Source organism: Opisthocomus hoazin, chromosome 2, assembly GCF_030867145.1.
Source record: "Opisthocomus hoazin isolate bOpiHoa1 chromosome 2, bOpiHoa1.hap1, whole genome shotgun sequence".
NCBI classification, from domain to species: domain Eukaryota; kingdom Metazoa; phylum Chordata; class Aves; order Opisthocomiformes; family Opisthocomidae; genus Opisthocomus; species Opisthocomus hoazin.
The window spans coordinates 124,009,623-124,030,070 of NC_134415.1; the positions used below are offsets into that span (position 1 = coordinate 124,009,623).

General features: G+C 45.6%; 1 protein-coding gene across 1 annotated transcript in view; it reads left to right on the plus strand.

The window, feature by feature from the left end:
- UBXN2A (UBX domain protein 2A) overlaps positions 1-20,448 on the plus strand; it is a 342,165-nt gene that overhangs the window by 165,780 nt on the left and 155,937 nt on the right. The window lies entirely within an intron of this gene.

A 20,448-nucleotide genomic window follows, 5' to 3' on the forward strand; every position in this document is an offset into this window, starting at 1 on the left:
ACAAAAAAGAAAAAAAAAAAAAGGGCTTTTTCCTAAGGGAGGAAGACAGACTATCGCAGCACGGTATTTAGAAAGTGGCAAAGCCTGAAGAAATCCAAACATAGGGGTGCAGCCCGATCACCCAGCTCAGCAGAAGCAACCTGGGGGCTGGCCCACACACTCCCCTGCACCACTCCAACCTCCTTCTAGCTTCTCCTGATGCTCCTCCGACCCACCCATGAACCAAATCAGCTTGCTGCACCTTCAAAAGCTCACCTTCCTTCTGCTAGCTCAGCTGCCTGCCTGGTTAGCGAGCTGAATCATTTCTGTGAGCAATCAGACAGGTACAAAAGATCATGCAAGAAAAAAACACAAGGTGAGGACGGGACCACTGGCTGCAGGAACAGAAAGCTGCGAGTGACATAGGCTGCCTGCATCACATCTTAACGTTTTGTCCCCCAATATATCTTTTAACAAATATTAACTAATACTAAATACTGATAATACTACTAATAAATTAATAAATACAGTATTTATTATGATATAGTATTTATTTACTCAGTGTGTTCCATGTGATTATTTATAATGTTATATGTGATTTTTATTTAGAATATGTTCTATGTGATTATAATATGTGATTTTCATTTAGAATATAAATACCTATAAACACTCTTGATAATATCAAAAATACTAAATACTAAAAACTAGTATGAAATGCTAGCCAGCTAATGTTCACATCTCATTTCAAAAATAGTTTTAACTTTGGTAATTGTTAGCCTGTCAAGGTAAATCCAGGGAAAGGAAGCGGTCAATACCACGATTCAATCTCAGGAATCATTTAACCCTAGTAAAACAAAACAAACCCCACACTTTTGTCTCCCTCATTATTTCTGTTCTTCAGGTAGTACATCAGTACAACTCCAAATCATATCTAGACTAGAAGATCATCCTTAAAGGTTTAAATTAGATGAAGCAGAATTCGGGGTCTAAGCCCGAGCCTGGGCGACAGCGGCAGCAGAGGTGACTATCCCCGTTCCGAGGCACACAGCACCCGCACCTCGCACAGCGCTGTGCCACGCACCGGCAGCCACCCAGCTGGTCTCCACCACACTCTGCAGCTCCCAGATACTAACCTCTCACAAAATTTTATAGTGTACGCATTCGCTTCTGAATACTGTAAGCATTTGTGTATGGACCTTTGGCTTTCATCAGCCACAAGTTTATTTGTGGTCTTACAGAAATACATCCTTGCTGAGGCCATTTAGTCACTACTGGCTGACGTTGCAAGAGCTACCCTGGGCAGGAGAGCAGCTGCGTTTCAAGGTAAGCCACAGAACCAGTTTTAAACCGGCTAGGCGAGACAGAAAAAATGAAGCTAAGAAAGAGGAACAAGCATGTAACATAGCTTTATGAGGGCTAACATTAAAGCTGTTTCGTCAGCAGAGAAATTAATAACGCATAGGTTCCTACACGCCATCTCTACCCCTTCCCATGCAAAAACCCCAACCCCTCCCAGGTCTCCTGTGACCACCTCTCTGCCTCTCCTCCAGTTCCCTGCCTCTGGTCCCAAGTCTCAAAATTAGCTAGTATTCCTCATTTCTTCTGGCTATTTACTTGCCAAAGGCAACACAGCGATGCAGTTACTTCTCAGCTAAGTTTACACCAAGCGGTCAGCTGGCAGGTAAAGCAATGCGTTAGCTATTACCTTGGAGAGAAAATCTGCTACTGCAAGTCTCCCTCTCCTACTGACTTACTAATATTCACAAAATTCGTAGAAGCTGAGTGTCTTTGAGATCTCAGGTACTGTCAAACGAACATATACTGGCCAACAGCTTCAAAAACCGGAAGGGCAGGCTAACCATCAGTGCGATCCCATCAGAGCAGCTGCCTAAGGAACCAGACTGGCAATGCAGGAGTTTACTTAACAAAGGCAATTATTTCTGGTTATTCTTTGTTTAGGATATTATTTTCAGTGGAGCCTCACTTGTCTGCATATTAAGTCTCCACAGTAACTTGGCAAGTACAAAGCAAGTCTTAACTTAAAGATACTAAAGCGCAAATGCTAACTTAAGATAGGACACCTGCTGCACAAGACACAAAAAACATGTAAAATGTTTTACCGTGAAGTAGTGACAAAGCTGCTATAACAAAAAATCACTGAAATTTTAAACATATTAATAAGAATCCAAGCTCTATTTTCCAGTTAACAGACAATCTTAAAAATTCAAGCTCTAGGGAATCAAATCACACCTAGAACTTTCACCTACCTACATTAAAATATGGAGACGGAGCTTTCACTACACTCAAGAGATTAGCCAAACTGGGATATGCTAGAACAAGAAAAGAAATTAATTTCAATTTGTGAAGCTTTTACAGAGAGTAGTCTATCCACCGCTTCCTCCCATTTATAGCAAAAGAGGTCTAACTATTGCACTGCACTCAACCTGCTCCCTCAAGTAACTGGGTCTCAAACCATTTAGATCTTTAATGATTAAAAATAGTACTTCAGTTTCAACCCAGAAACTTATTACTTAACAGTACCATCGTGAAAATGTTCTGGGAGTAGAAAGAGAAATGCATGATACAAGCAAACTTAAAAAACAAGAAATGAATAATGCAGTTGCAGAAGTAGGAACCAACACACTGAACTCAAAGCTCCTAATGTGACACACTCACATGCTGAGAGAACGCAGAGAATACAAATTACTAAAATCTTAATCATGTCAGAAGTTGCCTGAAAGCATACCAAAGTCACAAAGAAACAGCAGAGCACAGAAGAATCAACAGATGAGTTTACGTATGATCAATACGCAACTGCATTGATCTAACAGAAACGAGAGACCCACAAACCCCAGCTGTGACCCAGAACAACCAGAACCCAGCACAGCTTCTGCCAGAAAGCACTATCACTAATAATGAGGAAGGAAATAACTGGAGTTAGCAGGACACCATCCGTAGTCTAGACTGCAAAACATAGTCTTCATTATCCTTGGATTCAAGAGCAAAATGGAATGTGACAGCCGAATGAACGCTGCAAATCAGCTGTCGAGCTAAGGCTCAACAGCGAGAGTCTGGCAGAGGCAGTGGGGCAAACTCTGGTAACACACCTTCACTGAAAGCACTTGAATGATGGTCATGATAAATCTAGAAACCAAATCTAAAATGAGTAAGTAAATAAAACATAAAATAAATATAGCTGCATACTTATCCCTATGCTTTGTATGAAAAGGAGAAAGATGGCAAAAATGTTTATTATAATACACGCTTTCATGAACAAGCTACAAAGACACTGATGTACATTATTATCTGTAATGTCTCCCATACCCATCACCAAATTTCAGAATAATAACTAAAAGTCTGGTAGTACCAAACTATAACATTTAGAGACAAATCTTTAGTTTTGAAAGAACACAAACTAGAAATCAATGAGTAAAACTGACTTCTTCATTCTCAATCTATCCCCTTAGAAAAGAAGTGACAGAGTCTTTCAGCATGGCTAAAGGACACATACCACGGGAGTCCTCACCAACAAGGACGTGCCGTCAGGTATATCACCAGGACCAGCTAGCTAAAGCACGAGAGTTGATTAATGTTCAAGTTACAATACAAAGACGATTTCTAGCATACTGAAGTGGAGAGGGTAGGGGGGGTTTTGTTTCTTCTGTTTTTTTAAGTAAGATGAATTTCCTAACCAAGAGAATATCCAAGGTACTCCTCACTACACTGCTGCTTTGAACATCCCAAGATAGCCATAATCCAGCAGTCTGGGTAATAACGGATGAGCACAAACCATCTCCATCCCTGTCATCTCCAAGTACGTGAACGCAAGTTCATCGAGTTTTTGAGTACGGGGTGACCTAACGTCCAAACCACAACCACGCCTCGCAATTTCTGAAAAAGATTCCATCTGGTTTGCCACAGGTTCAGCTGTACCAAAACAGAGGTATGCAGACATGAATATTTGAGTTTTCCACCATGGTCAAACTTGCTCTCCTTGCCGTAGGTTTGGTGGGTCACACCCTGCTTCTGACTAACTCTCTGCCACACCCAGAAAGTGAGCACGATTGCTCATACGACTTCACAAATCAAGACACAAGAGTTTTCAACCTAGTGTTTTATACCTTTCAGCACCTATGTTCTTCTCTTTTCTATGACCTCGTCCCATGTCTAAGACATGAAAATACGACACACTGACATTCAATCTCCCACTGATCGATCCTATTCCTCCGCATTTTGTTAAAAGCATAAACTATTTTAATTTTTCTTTGACCCGCTGAACAAGTACAAAACACCCAGAAAATTACTTTTGTCTTAATAATCATGAAATAAACATCTTCACGAAATCTGTTTCAGCTACAGGTTTTCAAAAACCGCTGCTTCCAACTGTAGTTAATTCTTAGCTTCTGATATTTAAAAGTAATTTTTTCCTCTCCATCTGACACTCTGAAAAGACAACAATGACTTCAGACATCACTCAATATTGCTTTTACTACCTCTGGAGAACTTGGATCCAGGTCCTCCAGTTACTTCTAATGTAATTTAAAATGTATCTTGTGCATAACAACACATCTTTCCAGATGTCCCAGAATATTAATAATCTGAATTAGTACTTTAAAAGTGCCTGTGAAAAAATCTGATCTACCTTTTCCCCTACTAGTTCACGCAAAGTTCTTATGGAAATGGGCTGTCCGTTAAAAGAAATAAAATACATACTCAGGGATATTTAATGCATTTAATAAACGTTTTTATCCCACTGGTACAAAAAGATAAAAGTTGTCTTTCCAAAATATAACTTGTCTTCACAAAAAAATGCAATTGTGTCCCCAGTGTACCAATTAGTTAACAGCTGATCACTCATCTTTGCCCTCAGATAACTACTCAGTTAACAAATAACTTGGCTTTTTCTGCATTTAAACTATAACGTCATTTCAAACATACCAGTAAAATACACCAAAAACACTATCTGTCTGTCCAGTGATTCTGAATAAGCCACTTGCTCCCTTGTGTATCAGTTTCTGCAAAGGTAAAAAATGTGCATTAGAACATTACCTTCCATATATTTATTGCCTTAAAGTTCAAGATCTACTTTAAGATCTGTTGATGAAAGTTAGGTAAGAGCTAGGTATCTGTCCTGGGTTTGGCCAGAACAGGGTTAATTTTCACCGGAATCCAGGAAGGGGCACAGACAGGGGGTGGGGGCTGACCCCACCTGGCCAAACAGAGCCCGGTATTCCATACCATGTGACGTCACGCTGGGTTCCGGTGGGGGGTGCGGCGCGGGGGGAACTGACTCGCGGCTTCGGAGAGGCGGCCGCGTGGCGCTTTTGTTGCCGGCGGCAGCCGAAACCAAAACATTTAATTTGGCGCCCAGACGTGGGGCACGGATAACGGCAGGGCTGAGCAGCGGGTGTTAAAACTGTTTTCTTACGTTTTGTTAAATTTTGTTATACGCATTTTTTCTGTGTTAAATATGGTAAAAATGTTTCTGTCTTTGATCAGATGGCTGTGGTTTTTGAATCCTTATTTGCAGTATGTATTCAATGCCGTCCTGTTCATTATCGCTGGGAAAAAGATCAGGATGATAATTTTGCTCTACTGTACAATATCGACTTATGACATGATAACATCAATGTGCATGAAATTAGGCTTGTATTTGCATGCGGCTCTGCGATCATTTCCGTACCTCGGATCCTATGTCTTAGAATTTGTGACTAATCAAACCCAGTCTGTGGGGAAAACCGAAGGGGATACCTTCCCCCACTCTTTCGCTCCCCCTCTCTCCTTCAGGCCAGTTCTAACGGCTTTTGATAATTTCGAGTACCCGTGGGATGCTCAGGGCAGCACTCTCCTTTTGTTATGCCTCCTGAATGGGTTTTGGTTTTTGTTTAGGGTTAAGCAAGTCGTTAAGAACATCGTGCAGAGACCTGCCCCGGGGCTGGATAGCTGTGAGTGGCTGGGTGTGTGGGACAGCATGGGCAAGTACCTAGGGCAGTGGGCACCTCCGGTGTTTTTTAAACTCACCCCTGAGGAAGTACAGGATCCGGACAAACTAGTAAAGTATCTGCAAAAAGTGTGCTGCCACCCTGGGAACTCCAGAGAGACACAGATCACCACAACGTGCTGGGGTCTGGCCCACGCCTACCGAGCCATGTTCAACACTGTTCAGTGCCTTAAGGGGGAAAGGGGGGGAAACGAAGCGGCAGGCACTGCAGCTGGCGCTGCCCCCCCAGCCGGCCCTGCAGCCCCTCCAGCCCAGCAGGCAGTCACAGCCCCCCCAGCCAGCACCACGGCTGCTTCAGCCACAGCTGCAGGGTCTGCCTCGGTTTCCCCGGCGGGCACAGCAGCTGCTCCAGCCCCAGCTCCAGCCACAGGCACAGTGACTGAGCCCAATGACCAACCTCTGCAGATAGCAGTCGCCCCCGTAAAACTAAAGAAAGACGCAAAGAGAGCAGATCGCTCCGGGAGGGATGATGATGAGCCAGGGTCATCGCGGGAGATAGAGACAGAGATCATCACCCGGTCCCTGTCCCTGGGCGAGCTGCAAGACATGCAGAAAGATTTCAGCCGCCACCCAGGCGAGCACATTGCCACCTGGCTGCTGCGGTGCTGGGATAATGGGGCCAGCAGCTTGGAGTTAGAGGGCAAGGAAGCCAAGCAGCTGGGATCCCTGGCCAGGGATGGGGGCATTGACAAGGCCATTGGGAAAAAGGAACAAATCCTCAGCCTCTGGAGGAGACTTCTGTCAGGCGTGAGGGAGAGGTACCCCTTCAGTGACGATTTTGTATGCTGTCCTGGCAAGTGGACCAATATGGAAAGGGGTATTCAGTACTTGAGGGAATTAGCTGTGCGGGAGCTGGTTTACTGTGACACAGACGATGAGCAGGTACCCACAGACCCAGATGAACTCCAGTGCTCACAATCCATGTGGAGGAAGTTTGTGCGGAGCGCACCCTCCTCATATGCCAACTCACTGGCAGTTGTAAACTGGAAAGGTAAAGACACACCAACAGTGGATGAGGTGGCAGTCAGACTCCGCCAATACGAGGAAAGTCTCTCTTCCTCCCTTGTCTCAGCTGTGGAGAAACTGGCCCGGGATGTCCGACAAATGAAAGAAAGTAGGTCCTACTCCCCACCTGTACGGGCCAGTGTCTCAGCTATTAGGGGCAGGCGTTTCCCTGCTCAGGAGAGGGAATACAGAGGCTACACACCACGGGGCACCCTGTGGTTCTACCTGCGTGACCACGGAGAGGACATGAGGAAGTGGGATGGAAAACCCACCTCAAGTCTAGAGGCACAAGTACGTGAGTTGCGAGGTAAAACAATCACAAAAGGGGACTCTGTTAGGAAAAGTGCCGCTCCAGTTTCCAGAAGCCAGCTCTCCAGACCAGGTAGACAGTTTGACCTTGATTCCAATCCTCTGGAGGGGACCTCCAAGTCATTTTTACAGCAGGTGAGCAGCAAATTCTCTGACGAGGATTAGAGGGGCCCTGCCTCCAGCCAGGTGGAGGAAAGGGACAACCGTGTCTATTGGACGGCGTGGATTCGGTGGCCTGGCACGTCAGATCCACAAGAGTATAAAGCTCTAGTGGACACTGGTGCACAGTGTACTTTAATGCCATCAGAGTTCAAAGGATCAGAGTCCATTTGCATTTCCGAGTGACAGGGGGGTCCCAAGAGCTGAGTGTACTGGAGGCTGAAGTGAGCCTCACTGGGCAGGAGTGGCAGAAGCACCCCATTGTAACTGGCCCCGAGGCTCCGTGCATCCTTGGGATAGACTATCTTAGGAGAGGCTATTTCAAGGACCCAAAGGGGTATCGGTGGGCTTTTGGCATAGCTGCTGTGGAGACGGAAGAAATTAAACAGCTGTCCATTTTGCCTGGTCTCTCGGAGGATCCTTCCGTTGTGGGGTTGCTGAGGGTTGAAGAACAACAGGTACCCATTGTGACCACAACGGTGCACCGGCGACAGTATCGTACTAACCGAGACTCCCTTCTCCCCATTCATCAGCTGATCCGCCAGCTGGAGAGTCAAGGAGTGATCACCAAAACTCGCTCACCCTTTAATAGTCCCATATGGCCAGTAAGAAAATCTACTGGAGAGTGGAGACTGACAATAGACTACCGTGGCCTGAATGAAGTCACACCACCGCTGAGTGCTGCTGTGCCAGACATGTTAGAACTTCAATATCAGCTGGAGTCAAAGGCAGCCAAGTGGTATGCTACAATTGACATCGCTAATGCATTCTTCTCCATCCCTTTGGCAGCAGAGTGCAGGCCACAGTTGGCTTTCACCTGGAGGGGCGTCCAGTACACCTGGAATCGACTGCCCCAAGGGTGGAAACACAGTCCCACCATTTGCCATGGACTAATCCAGACTGCACTGGAAAAGGGTGAAGCCCCAGAACATCTGCAGTACATCGACGACATCATTATATGGGGCGACACAGCGGAGGAGGTTTTCGAAAAAGGGGAGAAAATAGTTCAGATCCTTCTGAAAGCTGGTTTCGCCATTAAGCGAAGTAAAGTCAAGGGACCTGCGCAAGAGATCCAGTTTTTGGGAATAAAATGGCAGGATGGGCGCCGTCAAATCCCAATGGATGTCATCAACAAAATAGCAGCTATGTCTCCACCAACCAGCAAAAAAGAAGCACAGGCCTTCCTGGGTGTTGTGGGTTTTTGGAGGATGCACATCCCAAATTACAGCCAGATTGTAAGTCCTCTGTACCACGTGACCCGGAAGAAGAATGATTTTGAATGGGGCCCTGAGCAAAGACAGGCATTTGAACAGATTAAACAGGAGATAGTTCATGCCGTAGCCCTTGGTCCAGTCCGGTCAGGGCAAGATGTTAAAAACGTGCTCTACACCGCAGCCGGGGAGAATGGCCCAACCTGGAGTCTCTGGCAGAAAGCACCAGGGGAGACTCGAGGTCGACCCCTGGGGTTTTGGAGCCGGGGATACAAAGGATCCGAGGCCCGCTGTACTCCCACTGAAAAAGAGATTCTGGCAGCATATGAAGGCATTCGAGCTGCTTCAGAAGTGGTCGGCACTGAAGCACAGCTCCTCCTAGCACCACGATTGCCGGTCCTGGGCTGGATGTTCAAAGAGAGGGTCCCCTCTACGCATCATGCCACCGATGCTACGAGGAGTAAGTGGGTCGCTCTGATCACCCAGTGCGCCCAAATGGGAAACCCCAGTCGCCCAGGAATTCTGGAGGTAATCATGGACTGGCCAGAAGGCAAAGATTTTGGAGCATCGCCAGAGGAGGAGGTGACACGTGCTGAAGAGGCCCCACTGTATAACCAGCTGCCAGAAGATAAGAAACAATATGCCCTGTTCACGGATGGGTCCTGTCGCATTGTGGGGAAGCAGCGGAGGTGGAAGGCTGCTGTATGGAGCCCTACACGACAAGTCGCGGAAACTGCCGAGGGAGAAGGTGAGTCCAGCCAGTTTGCAGAGGTGAAAGCCATCCAGCTAGCTTTAGACATTGCCAGTCGAGAGAAGTGGCCAGTGCTCTATCTTTACACCGACTCTTGGATGGTGGCCAATGCCTTTTGGGGGTGGCTGCAGCAATGGAAGAAGAACAACTGGCAGCGCAGAGGCAAACCTATCTGGGCTGCCCCATTGTGGCAAGATATTGCTGCCTGGCTAGAGCAGTTGGTTGTAAAAGTCCGTCACGTGGACACCCACATCCCTAAGAGTCGGGCCACTGAAGAACATCAAAACAACCACCAGGTAGATCAGGCTGCTAAGATTGAAGTGGCTCAGGTGGATCTGGATTGGCAACATAATGGTGAACTCTTTATAGCTCGGTGGGCCCATGACACCTCGGGCCACCAAGGAAGAGACACGACATACAGATGGGCTCGTGACCGAGGGGTGGACTTGACCATGGATACCATCGCACAGGTTATCCATGAATGTGAGACATGCGCTGCAATCAAGCAAGCCAAGCGGGTAAAGCCTCAGTGGTATGGAGGACGATGGCTAAAATATAAATATGGGGAGGCTTGGCAGATTGACTATATCACACTGCCACAGACCCTCCAAGGCAAGCGCTATGTGCTCACAATGGTGGAGGCCACCACCGGATGGCTGGAAACCTACCCTGTGCCCCATGCCACTGCCCGGAATACCATCCTGGGCCTGGAAAAACAAGTCCTGTGGCGACATGGCACTCCCAAAAGAATCGAGTCGGACAACGGGACTCATTTTCGCAACAGCCTCATAGACACCTGGGCCAAAGAACACGGTATCGAGTGGGTGTATCATATCCCCTACCATGCACCAGCCTCGGGAAAGATCGAACGTTACAATGGGCTGCTAAAAACCACTTTGAGGGCAATGGGGGGTGGGACTTTCAAAAATTGGGATGTCCATTTAGCAAAGGCCACCTGGTTGGTTAACACCAGAGGGTCCACCAACCGGGCTGGTCCTGCCCAGTCAAAACCTCAGCGCCCCGTGGAAGGGGATAAAGTCCCCGTAGTGCACATGCGGAACATGTTAGGGAAGACGGTTTGGGTTAGTCCTGCCTCGGGCAAAGGCAAGCCCGTCCGCGGGATTGCTTTTGCTCAAGGACCTGGGTGTACCTGGTGGGTGATGCGGAAGGACGGGGAAGTCCGATGTGTACCTCATGGGGATTTAATTTTGGGCGAGAATAGTCCATAAATAAATTGTATAAAGTTAGTTGTTAAATAACCCTGTCACTGTCTGTTATCACTGTTATAATTGTTATATTTTGTACCAGTAGTAGCATAGTAAGAATTCTCCAGATTAAAGAAGGATGGACTTTTTCGATGAAAACCTAGCAGAGCACAGCAATGATGGAACTGGACCTGGTTTTCAACAACTGGCATCCAGCAACTTCATCAAGATCAACATCTCCTGCAGACTGTGGGCACGGGCCGCACCAGATACATCAGCCGTGAGCTCCGGATGCAGCAAGTGACCGCCCATCACCACACATCACCTCCCCTGCCACGGAAGACCATAATGACAGATGGAACCCAAAGTCATGGATTAAATGAACTCAACGGACACTTTAGAGTGATGATCCATAGACTAAGGGAATGATATCTGGAGACAGGAGAAGTGGTGGTGATCAACTGGACAATGGGGGACCTGGGCATGACGTAGATGGTATGGAATAAGGGGTGGATAATGTCCTGGGTTTGGCCAGAACAGGGTTAATTTTCACCGGAATCCAGGAAGGGGCACAGCCGGGGGGTGGGGGCTGACCCCACCTGGCCAAACAGAGCCCGGTATTCCATACCATGTGACGTCACGCTGGGTTCCGGTGGGGGGTGCGGCGCGGGGGGAACTGACTTGCGGCTTCGGAGGGGCGGCCGCGTGGCGCTTTTGTTGCCGGCGGCAGCCGAAACCAAAACAGTATCCTTCCTAACACATTTTTTTGTGCTAGGCATACTAAGTAATTAAAAAAATCAAAAGACTTCACAGCCTCTTTGAGGTATTTTTAGTTTTGCTCTTATTTGGTTCCAAGTTCTACTAACTAGATCAAACGCATTTTCTACCACAACTGCAATAATGTCATCTGACCAGAATCTAGCAAATCCCTTCAAATCATCTTTTATTTTTTCTTTTCTTCTTTTTTTTTTTTTTTTTAACTTCACCAGTTTGCTTTACAGAATCTTCATTAAAAAAAAAAAAAAAAAGACTAAAACTTCTGCTCAGTACAAATTTTCAGTCGCTGGAACACTCTCGTTGGCATGCTGAAACTAGAGAGCACGCCTTGCATTACGCGTCTACACGATGTCCCAACCCCGGGATGACACACCGCACCACCCACCCTCTGCAGCACCGACACCTCCTCGCGAGCTCCTCTCCCCTCTCCTCCCCACCCCACATTTTCCCAGCAAACACCCTCAGCCTCTCTCCTCGGGGCAGCCCGACCGCCTGCTTGGCAGGGAGAGAAAAGACCCGACGTGCTTGTCCGGGGCAGGACGGCAACGTGACGGCTCCGGGTCACAGTGTCATGCAGCAGACTGCGTTTATGTCGGTACACCAGGTGCCACTGCACACTAAACATCCACCTTTGTGTCCTACAAACCCAGGGAAGCGTCCTGCCCGCGCCACCTTCAAACGACAAGAAGCTGGGGAAAAAATGGATGGGGATTAAAGCACATTAACGACCTAAATAAGAACTTCAATTTTCACTAAGGACTTTGGGTGTTAACCTTACGGATAGCTCAAAAAGAGACAAAGTTGGCTTAAAAGAACTCATCTTCTGGTCACAGTTCTCTAATTTCCACTTGTTTGCACACAGTCATTTACCAAACATGGGCCCTCCACAGACGTTAAAGGAAAAATAACAAGACTCATGCTCAAGTGCTTGATGACCTTGGAATACAGAATTACAGAATGAACAAGAAATTATCATCACAGAAATACACAACTCTTAATGCTACATTTCATTGGTGATAATGACAGTAAAGAATGCCTCAACTACAGGGTGACCTAAATTCTTTTAACATTCAGATGCTGGGTTGTTTGGTTTTTTTTTTTCATTAAACTATGCTTACGTCAATAATAGCCATTAAGAATATACAGAATACCATCATCTAGACTTCTTCAGAAGAATAAATTTTTCCCAACTCATTCAGGTGAAAATAACACATTTTTTGCATGAGAAGATCTGCTTCATTTTTTCAATAGATTTCCATTTTATTTCCTAGAACTCTTCAATTCTAGAATTCAGGTTATTTCACAAATGTGAAAGCTTTCGAGAAAAGTGAAAAGTTTACAAGTTAAAAATACAAACCGCTACCTACAACAGTTTAATGTGTATTTTCACACTTGCAACCATTCCCCCAGTCTGTGATAGAAAGAGACGCACCTGTCCGTACACAGGTTGAGTTTCTTTCAATGGCTTTTGATCCAACATGCAAAACACTCTTGGAATCTTGGGCTACTTGTAGGTTCAGGAAAGAGAAAGTGAGCTACAGAGCAGCCTCTGCCAGCCTATGGCAGAACCCACAAAGAGCAAGCTGAGGTTTGTCCTCCACGCATCATCATCGCTCCAAGCACCACGAGTGTTCCTCCCCCCTTCATGCCTCCCCTAAAATTAGGGTGACGGTGTGAGTTTTCAGCTGCTCATCAAACCAGAGGGATGGAGGGGAGGCAAGGGGAAGCAGGAGGGTGGGGAGGAGGGTGAGCTTCAGCTGGACCAGTAACCTGACCCTGATCCAGCTGATCAAATGGTCAGGCAAGCATCAGTATGGGCAAGTCTATTCATTTTCACAGCTGCACAATTAACAGCTCGCAGCACGCGTGAGATCACACACCTTCAGAAGAGCCACTCTACTGAGAAGAGGTCTCTATTCCCTGTACGGGGGTCCACACCTCACTCAGAAGTTTATCTAGGAGACCTACACATCGGAAGTTTTTAAAACCACCGATCTTCCTAATTTAACACTGAATGAAAACTAAACGCAAGACATTTTTAGTCAGAGCCACATCAACCATTTCCCTGAGTTTCCAGATTCTCTGAACAAAGACTCTTAAAGCAAAAGTTGTATTTATGTAAACATTTCAGAATGATGACAATTCAAAAGTGGAAAAAATGAAAACATTCAAGTAACAACTTTTTTCCCTACCCTTAGTCCTCAAAAATCCATCTTGTTTCTGCCAAGCAACCCCATCTCAAAGCAAGCCTGGAGGACACGGCCTCCTTTGAGTAGTACTATAAACCAGCACTATAAAGCTAAGTAAAGAAGCAGACTGTTCTGAATGAGAATAGCAAGTAGGAGAACAGACAGAACCCTTGGACAAGAGGGTTCCCCAAGGTTTGGACACGGCCAGGTTACTGGACTTGGTAAATGAAGCAAGGAAGTGTCTGTAGCGAGGGACGCTACAGGAAAGGTGGCCTTCTGTGTGAAAAAAAACACAGGATTAACAACACTTCTGTACCTATAGCTGCAATGCACTTAAAGTTAGTATTTCAAAAGAAAAAACAACTTTAAATTGTGTAAAATTGTAATATGAAATCTTAAGATTAATGTATTGAAATTTAAATCATATAAAAATAACATTCAAGGTCTGAAAGATAAATCAGAAAAATAATACAAGGTAATTACTAAGTATTTGGAATGAGAGATTGCTGAAGCACGGCAACAAATTTCATTGCAAGTCATCTCCTCCACATGTACAGAAAGAACAGCTTCTTCATTTCAGGTTATTTAAATCACTCAGCTCAACTACTCGTCCATTTAAAATGAAGCAAAGCAAAAAGCCCATTTCCCAAATTATGAAAACGCCCAAACTGAAGCATCTTCTCCAAGTGCAACTGGACACAAACTTTCCACCAAAGCTTTACATCAGTTAGGTCATTAACATGCACTACAAGAAGCATAGAGATAAAACCATCAAATTCAGAACAGGCTACAAAAACTACAGAACCTGGACAAGCTCATAAATTCTGTATTTCTGGCAGAAGTACTAAAGCTACCTCCTTTATACTTAGTTCAACTGGAGTTGAAGCTATTATAGCACACGCATACTCAGCAGTGCAAAATGAAGAAGCTTGCAGAAGATAACACATTCATCTTACAACTGGTTGAAAATGGGCCTGTTTTAATAGCTACCAAGTAAGAAGAAATTAAATTTATTCAGGAAAAGAGTCCAAGCAAGTATAAATGCAAAACAACGCTTGAACAATTTAAAGCAAAATTAATGGTTAAAATAAACTGTGAAAGTCCCATCAAAGCCAATAAAGACAGTATTTCAAAAGTAAACTTGGAGACAGAAAAATTGTTTAGAAAAAGCAGCAAAGCATGAAGAATACATAAAAGAAGGATGAAAAAGGCTGAAAAAATATTACCAGCTCTCTTTGCAGTAAATGGGTTCATGAGTGATGTCACCCGCACACGAAGTAATACATTAGAGCTAAAACATCTAATAAATGATCAGCAATCTTTAAAACAGTCACAGCTATAAAATAAGTGAAAGCCTCAGCTCACTGATGCCTTCTTGGTGGATGCTTTGGTTTGAGCAGGGTTTTGTCAAGTTTTTCACAGAAATTGTTTAAAGCGTCATTTGACTGGAATGAAAACTTTTCCACCGTATAGCAAACACTCGACAATCTAGGGCAGGACGTGCAAAACCATACCACATCCAACTGAAACTGCAGGGGGATGGAGGTGATCAGCATGTAATTACCTGAGCTAATTATCTTGCATAACCCCCAGCTGTATGCCACTCTCGCAAAATTGTCACGGGATCTCTCACAGCAATGGGTTAAGCCTTCTGCTTTAAGTTCAAACTGAGTAGCTGGAGGAGCAGCTTTTATTAATATGAGTGTGGGATGAGCCTGATACTCCGAGGCAGCAATGCAGCACAGCGAACATCCACACCCTTTCCTGAGCAGCCTTCGGAGGTCTCATCCCCTTAGTTGATCAGTCCTTCGACTGCTTCTTTCCAAGGCCCCGTAACAGCGCGACTGCAACGATGGGCAGCGGCCTCCCCGGACGCTCCGCAGGCATCCCGCCGGCTGATCCCGGCCCAGACTGATCCCGCAAGATACACGGGAAGAACTCAAACTCAGGACGCCCCTTTGGAAACACAGAAGGATTACAGATGCTGACCGTATGGTACTTTGACAGGAACTTGGACATAGGATGCTTCCAACAATTGCTCAATTTCCCACTGCTCACGGACATATTCAAATAAAAATGTTTGCAAATATACATCCGAGGAAGAACTTCTGTAATCCTGAACACTACAAACACTGGAGAAGTAGTTGGTATCCACTGAGGAGTACAGTTTTACACCTGCAAATGTTTTTTCCTAATATTTGTAGAAATAAACAGTGCTTCTATGTGGATATTTAAGTCCTTTTTTTTTTCTGTGGAGGATTAAATTGGAGCATTTTTTTTCCTTGCCGAAAGAAAATAGGCAAAAAGACGAGGCAGTTTGTAATTCTAGTAGTCTGTCCAGTGCATTACCCCACCTTGTAAAAACTCTGAGTAAAGATATTGAAGTTCTCACTCACCACCAGGCACTTTCCAACGGTAGAGCCGTCTTACAAAGTAGGTAATCTCCACCAAAGCTGGTTGTGCGTGAGGGCGGTGTGGGTTTTTTCTGGTAAGATACCCTTGTAGGTTTATTTGCTTATTGGCAACATGATTTCTGGCTTCCCAGCCTGCTACATAGTATGATTTGTAATTAAGGATGCCTTGTGTGAAGTAATCTACATAAAGCACCATGGTAACTGAAAGACATGTGAGTATTTTAAGGTCAGGTATAAAAAGATACAGAATATTAACTGTTAATTCCAAAATTGCATTAGGGAACCTCTCTAATCTCATGCAAGAAACTTGGTTTTATGGCTAAGGAGATGCTGTCGTCTTTGGCACTTACGGTCTGTCTCAGTTTGGTGGAAGGAGATCCTCAGAACTTCAACGTGTTGTATGACTCGGCGAAGCCAATCTGCGCGAGCCCAGCAATGCATGAGGAGCTGCGAACGCAGTGTTCATTTCCTAGCAATATAAGAATAATTAACAATAATTGTATGAACAGCTACATCTGCCCGTACACCACACGTTCCCACCAGCTCCGGGATGGAGGAGTCTCATGCAAGTTCACTCTGGATTTTTTCCTTTCCCTGTGAATATTTAGGTTTTTGCTCACAGAAGCAGCAGCACTTCAACAAGCTCCTTTCTGTCCTTACACCCTCTGCTGCGTTTTATTTTGCAAAAATGCAGTGTGCACGTAAGCGTTAGAAACAGAAATGCCCCTCAAGCTTTAGGTTTGTGCCAGAATCTCGGTGATCAGCACGGCTCCGCTGGAATTTGCCTGGCCTTTTTGCGAAAGCGCTTGCATAAGTAAGATAGCATCTAGTGAACCTCTGGGAAGGGTATACGCGTGTTTGGCTTCGTCTGATAGAATGCAAAACAAACAAGAAGCTAAAGAAGATATCCTGTGTTTGCAAGAGCAGTATTGGGCAGACGGTGTTTACTGCAAATGCACGGAGAACTTTTGCCTTGCGTATTTATTTAGCAATAATACGCCTTCACTTCAGTGCTACTGAAAAGTTAAAGGTCATCGTGTGTGGATTTAGTGCTGCAAGAGTGAGATTTGAATACACATTCCTAGTCCTCACCCATTTGGGAGTCTTCTCAGAGCCTCAAGACCTCTGTGCATGCGTGGAGTTAAAAGCTGGCGGTGGCCCTGAAGGATATTTCTTCGAATTCATCAGTAAGGCTCAATTTGCTGGCAACAGCTGGAAGGTGATACCTCCCTGGCGATGTCTTCAGTACCCTACTTGCAGCGCAAAGTGCATTTCTTTCGCTTGCATTTTTTAGCGTGAACAGCGACAAATATAATCACAAGGAATCCATGCACAACAAAAAAAAGAAGTAGGAAATCAAATAAACTCTCCGAACCATCTCCTGCACTCACAATAGAAGATGTACCGGTGTACACGCATCTTTTGCTTGAGGTGTACAGCCTGCCTGAGCCCGATACGGGTCACTGGTCAGTGCTCTGCTGGGAGCTGCTCAGGCTGGTGCAGTACATCAGACTGGGCGGTGAGTATTTGGGATCGTTTAGGATGGGTTGAAATTTTTTTAGGATGGGTCAGTACTGGGGCCAGTGCTGTTTGATATCTTTGTCGGCGACATGGACAGTGGGACTGAGTGCACCCTCAGCAAGTTTGCCGATGACACCACGCTGTGTGGTGTGGCTGGCACGCTGGAGGGAAGGGTTGCCATTCAGAGGGACCTTGACAGGCTGGAGAGGCGGGCCTGGGTGAACCACATGAAGTTCAACAAGGCCAAGTGCAAGGTCCCGCACGTGGGTTGGGGCAATCCCAAACACAAGTACAGGCTGGACGGACAGTGGCTCGAGAGCAGCCCTGAGGAGAAGGACTTGGGGGTACTGGTGGATGAGAAGCTCACCATGAGCCAGCCATGTGCGCTTGCAGCCCAGAAAGCCACCCGTACCCTGGGCTGCATCAAGAGAAGTGTGGCCAGCAGGTCAAGGGAGGGGATTCTGCCCCTTTACTCCACTCTCGTGAGACCCTGCCTGGAGTCCTGAGTCCAGCTCTGGAGTCCCCAACATAAGAAGAACATGGATGTGTTGGAATGGGTCCAGAGGAGGGCCACGAAGATGATCCGAGGGCTGGAGCACCTCTGCTACAAGGACAGGCTGAGGGAGTTGGGGCTGTTCAGCCCGGAGAAGAGAAGGCTCAGGGGTGGCCTTAAGAGCAGCCTTCCAGTAGCTGAAGGGGCCAGCAAGAAGGATGGAGAGGGGTTTTTCACAAGGGTGTGTGGTGATAGGACAAGGGGGAATGGCTGTAAACTAAAAGAGGGCAGATTTAGATTAGACATTAGGAAGAAATTCTTCCCCATGAGGGTGGTGAGGCCCTGGCCCAGGTTGCCCAGAGAAGCTGTGGATGCCCCCCCCCCGGCAGTGTTCAAGGCCAGGTTGGATGGAGCTCTGAGCAAGCTGGTCTGGTGGAAGATGTCCCTGCTGATGGCAGGGGGGGTTGGAACCAGGTGAGCTTTAAGGTCCCTTCCAACCCTTACCATTCAATGGTTCTATGAAAACTCTCAGGGCTTCGTATGTTACATTCTCGTTTTCATTGTGGTGGTTCAGAGTAAGACAACCCAGCCGTTACCTGTAGGAGTCCAGTCCCAGCCCAGCTGAAGTGGCTTGGTAGAAGTCAGGATTTGATCCCCTGTCTTTGGGTGAGCACGGAGACCCCTGTGAGTGTCTGTGACGGGGTAGGAAAAATGCCTCTGCTTCTCGACTGTATGAAATACAGCTGTTCGTGGTCTTATTAGAGGTGCACTTATGGAAAAGTTCCGTCATCTTTAAAAGGGTTCTTGAAGAGGATTTTTTGCAGTAACAACACTGTCATCCACTGTAGTGAATGAAAACTGAGATTATGTTGGGAAAAAAACAGTAATTCAGCAAATCACTTAATTCTGTGAATGGGTACATTTTCTTTCCAACTTTCAGCTACAAAGATTTCTTTTACGTGAATTCTGTAAGCTGCAGCAAAATTACCTCAGACAATGGCAGAAATGTTCTTTTTTATACCATCGGCTTCGGGTGATTCACTTTTCAGGAAATGCAAAAAGTTGTAAGTTGGCTGCTATTGTCAGCGTCACCCGTCTTCTTCTCTTTCTTGTTTGTTATTGTTCTTACCTAGATAATCCTACTGCTTGATCGATGTCCTCAAACATTCTTTGTCTTATTGCACCTACTTAGAATACTTAAAAAATCTTGGTGGCACTTGAAGAATAAAACTGGAGTTAATTTGCTGACAGTGTTTATAAGATGTAGTAATTAAATACAATCATTTTTAAATAATATCATTTTATAAACGTGTAAACATAATGTAAACTGCAGATAACTACTGCAGATTTATAGTAAACAACTTTACTGTGTATTTTGACAAACCTTCTGGAAGCTTGAAATATTAATTCAGATTTTTATAGAATTTGTTGTTCATAGCAATAAGAAAAGAGAGCCCCGTAGATGATGAAGAGTGCACATTTAGGACAAGAGAGTTGATGTTTTCAGGAGTTTTTAGAGTAACTGCTGCAGAATTCTTAGGCAGGATGATACATTTCGGTTATGGGATGGCCCTAGTCTACTGACCGTTATGAAATTTCATCCACGTACGTTGCCTGGTAAAAAAAATGAAGAATGGTTCAACACCAACCATAAACAGCCATCTCAGTGAGAGACATTCACAGTTAATTGTGCTCTCCAAAGCTGTGAAGGTGTCTTTCAGCAGTGAGATCTGGGCTCTGAACAGATGGAAAAAGTCACCGGAGCAGTGTAGAGCAGGGAGAGCTTGAGCGGAATGAGTAAGTAGCTCCTGAATTAGGGAAGGCATATTTTAGTTATTTGGGTTCTTGTTTGGTTCACCTCAGGCTGGTTTTTGTTACCCATCATTCTCCAAGGAGAAAGGTGATAGTCCCAGTCCCATCAGTGACAAGAAGGTCCTTCATTAGGGATGCTCTACTGCACTGTTTTTCAAGCCGTGGACGCACGTTCAAATGAAATACAGAGACTGCAGGTAAGTGAACTTTTTTAGGAGAAGGAGTTGGGTAGCAGCAGAGCCTCCCCAATTCAGTCCTCAGGCCTGGTTCAGCTCTCCTGGGAAGGTAAAGCTGCGTGGAGTCTGAGCAGAGCTGGGGACCCCGCTCATGGGCAGCAGCCTTGCCATGGCGTGGTGAGGTGGTTTTCACCAGCTCAGCTGCCGGAAGGGGCCGTGTGCCTGCTGACAACCTGCCTGGCTTCTAAAGAAAAACCTGTTAGCTGAAGTCTCAAGTGTACCCGTGTGGCTTAATCTCCTTTGGCTTCTCCAGAGGGGCACACTAGGAGAAAACGCAAGATACGTTACTGCAGCTTGGTTATTACTTGTTATTTTACAGTAACTCAATTGCTTGTGCTCATCTGTGTATAACCTTAGTCCCGTGTAGAAGAATTTAATGCGACTCC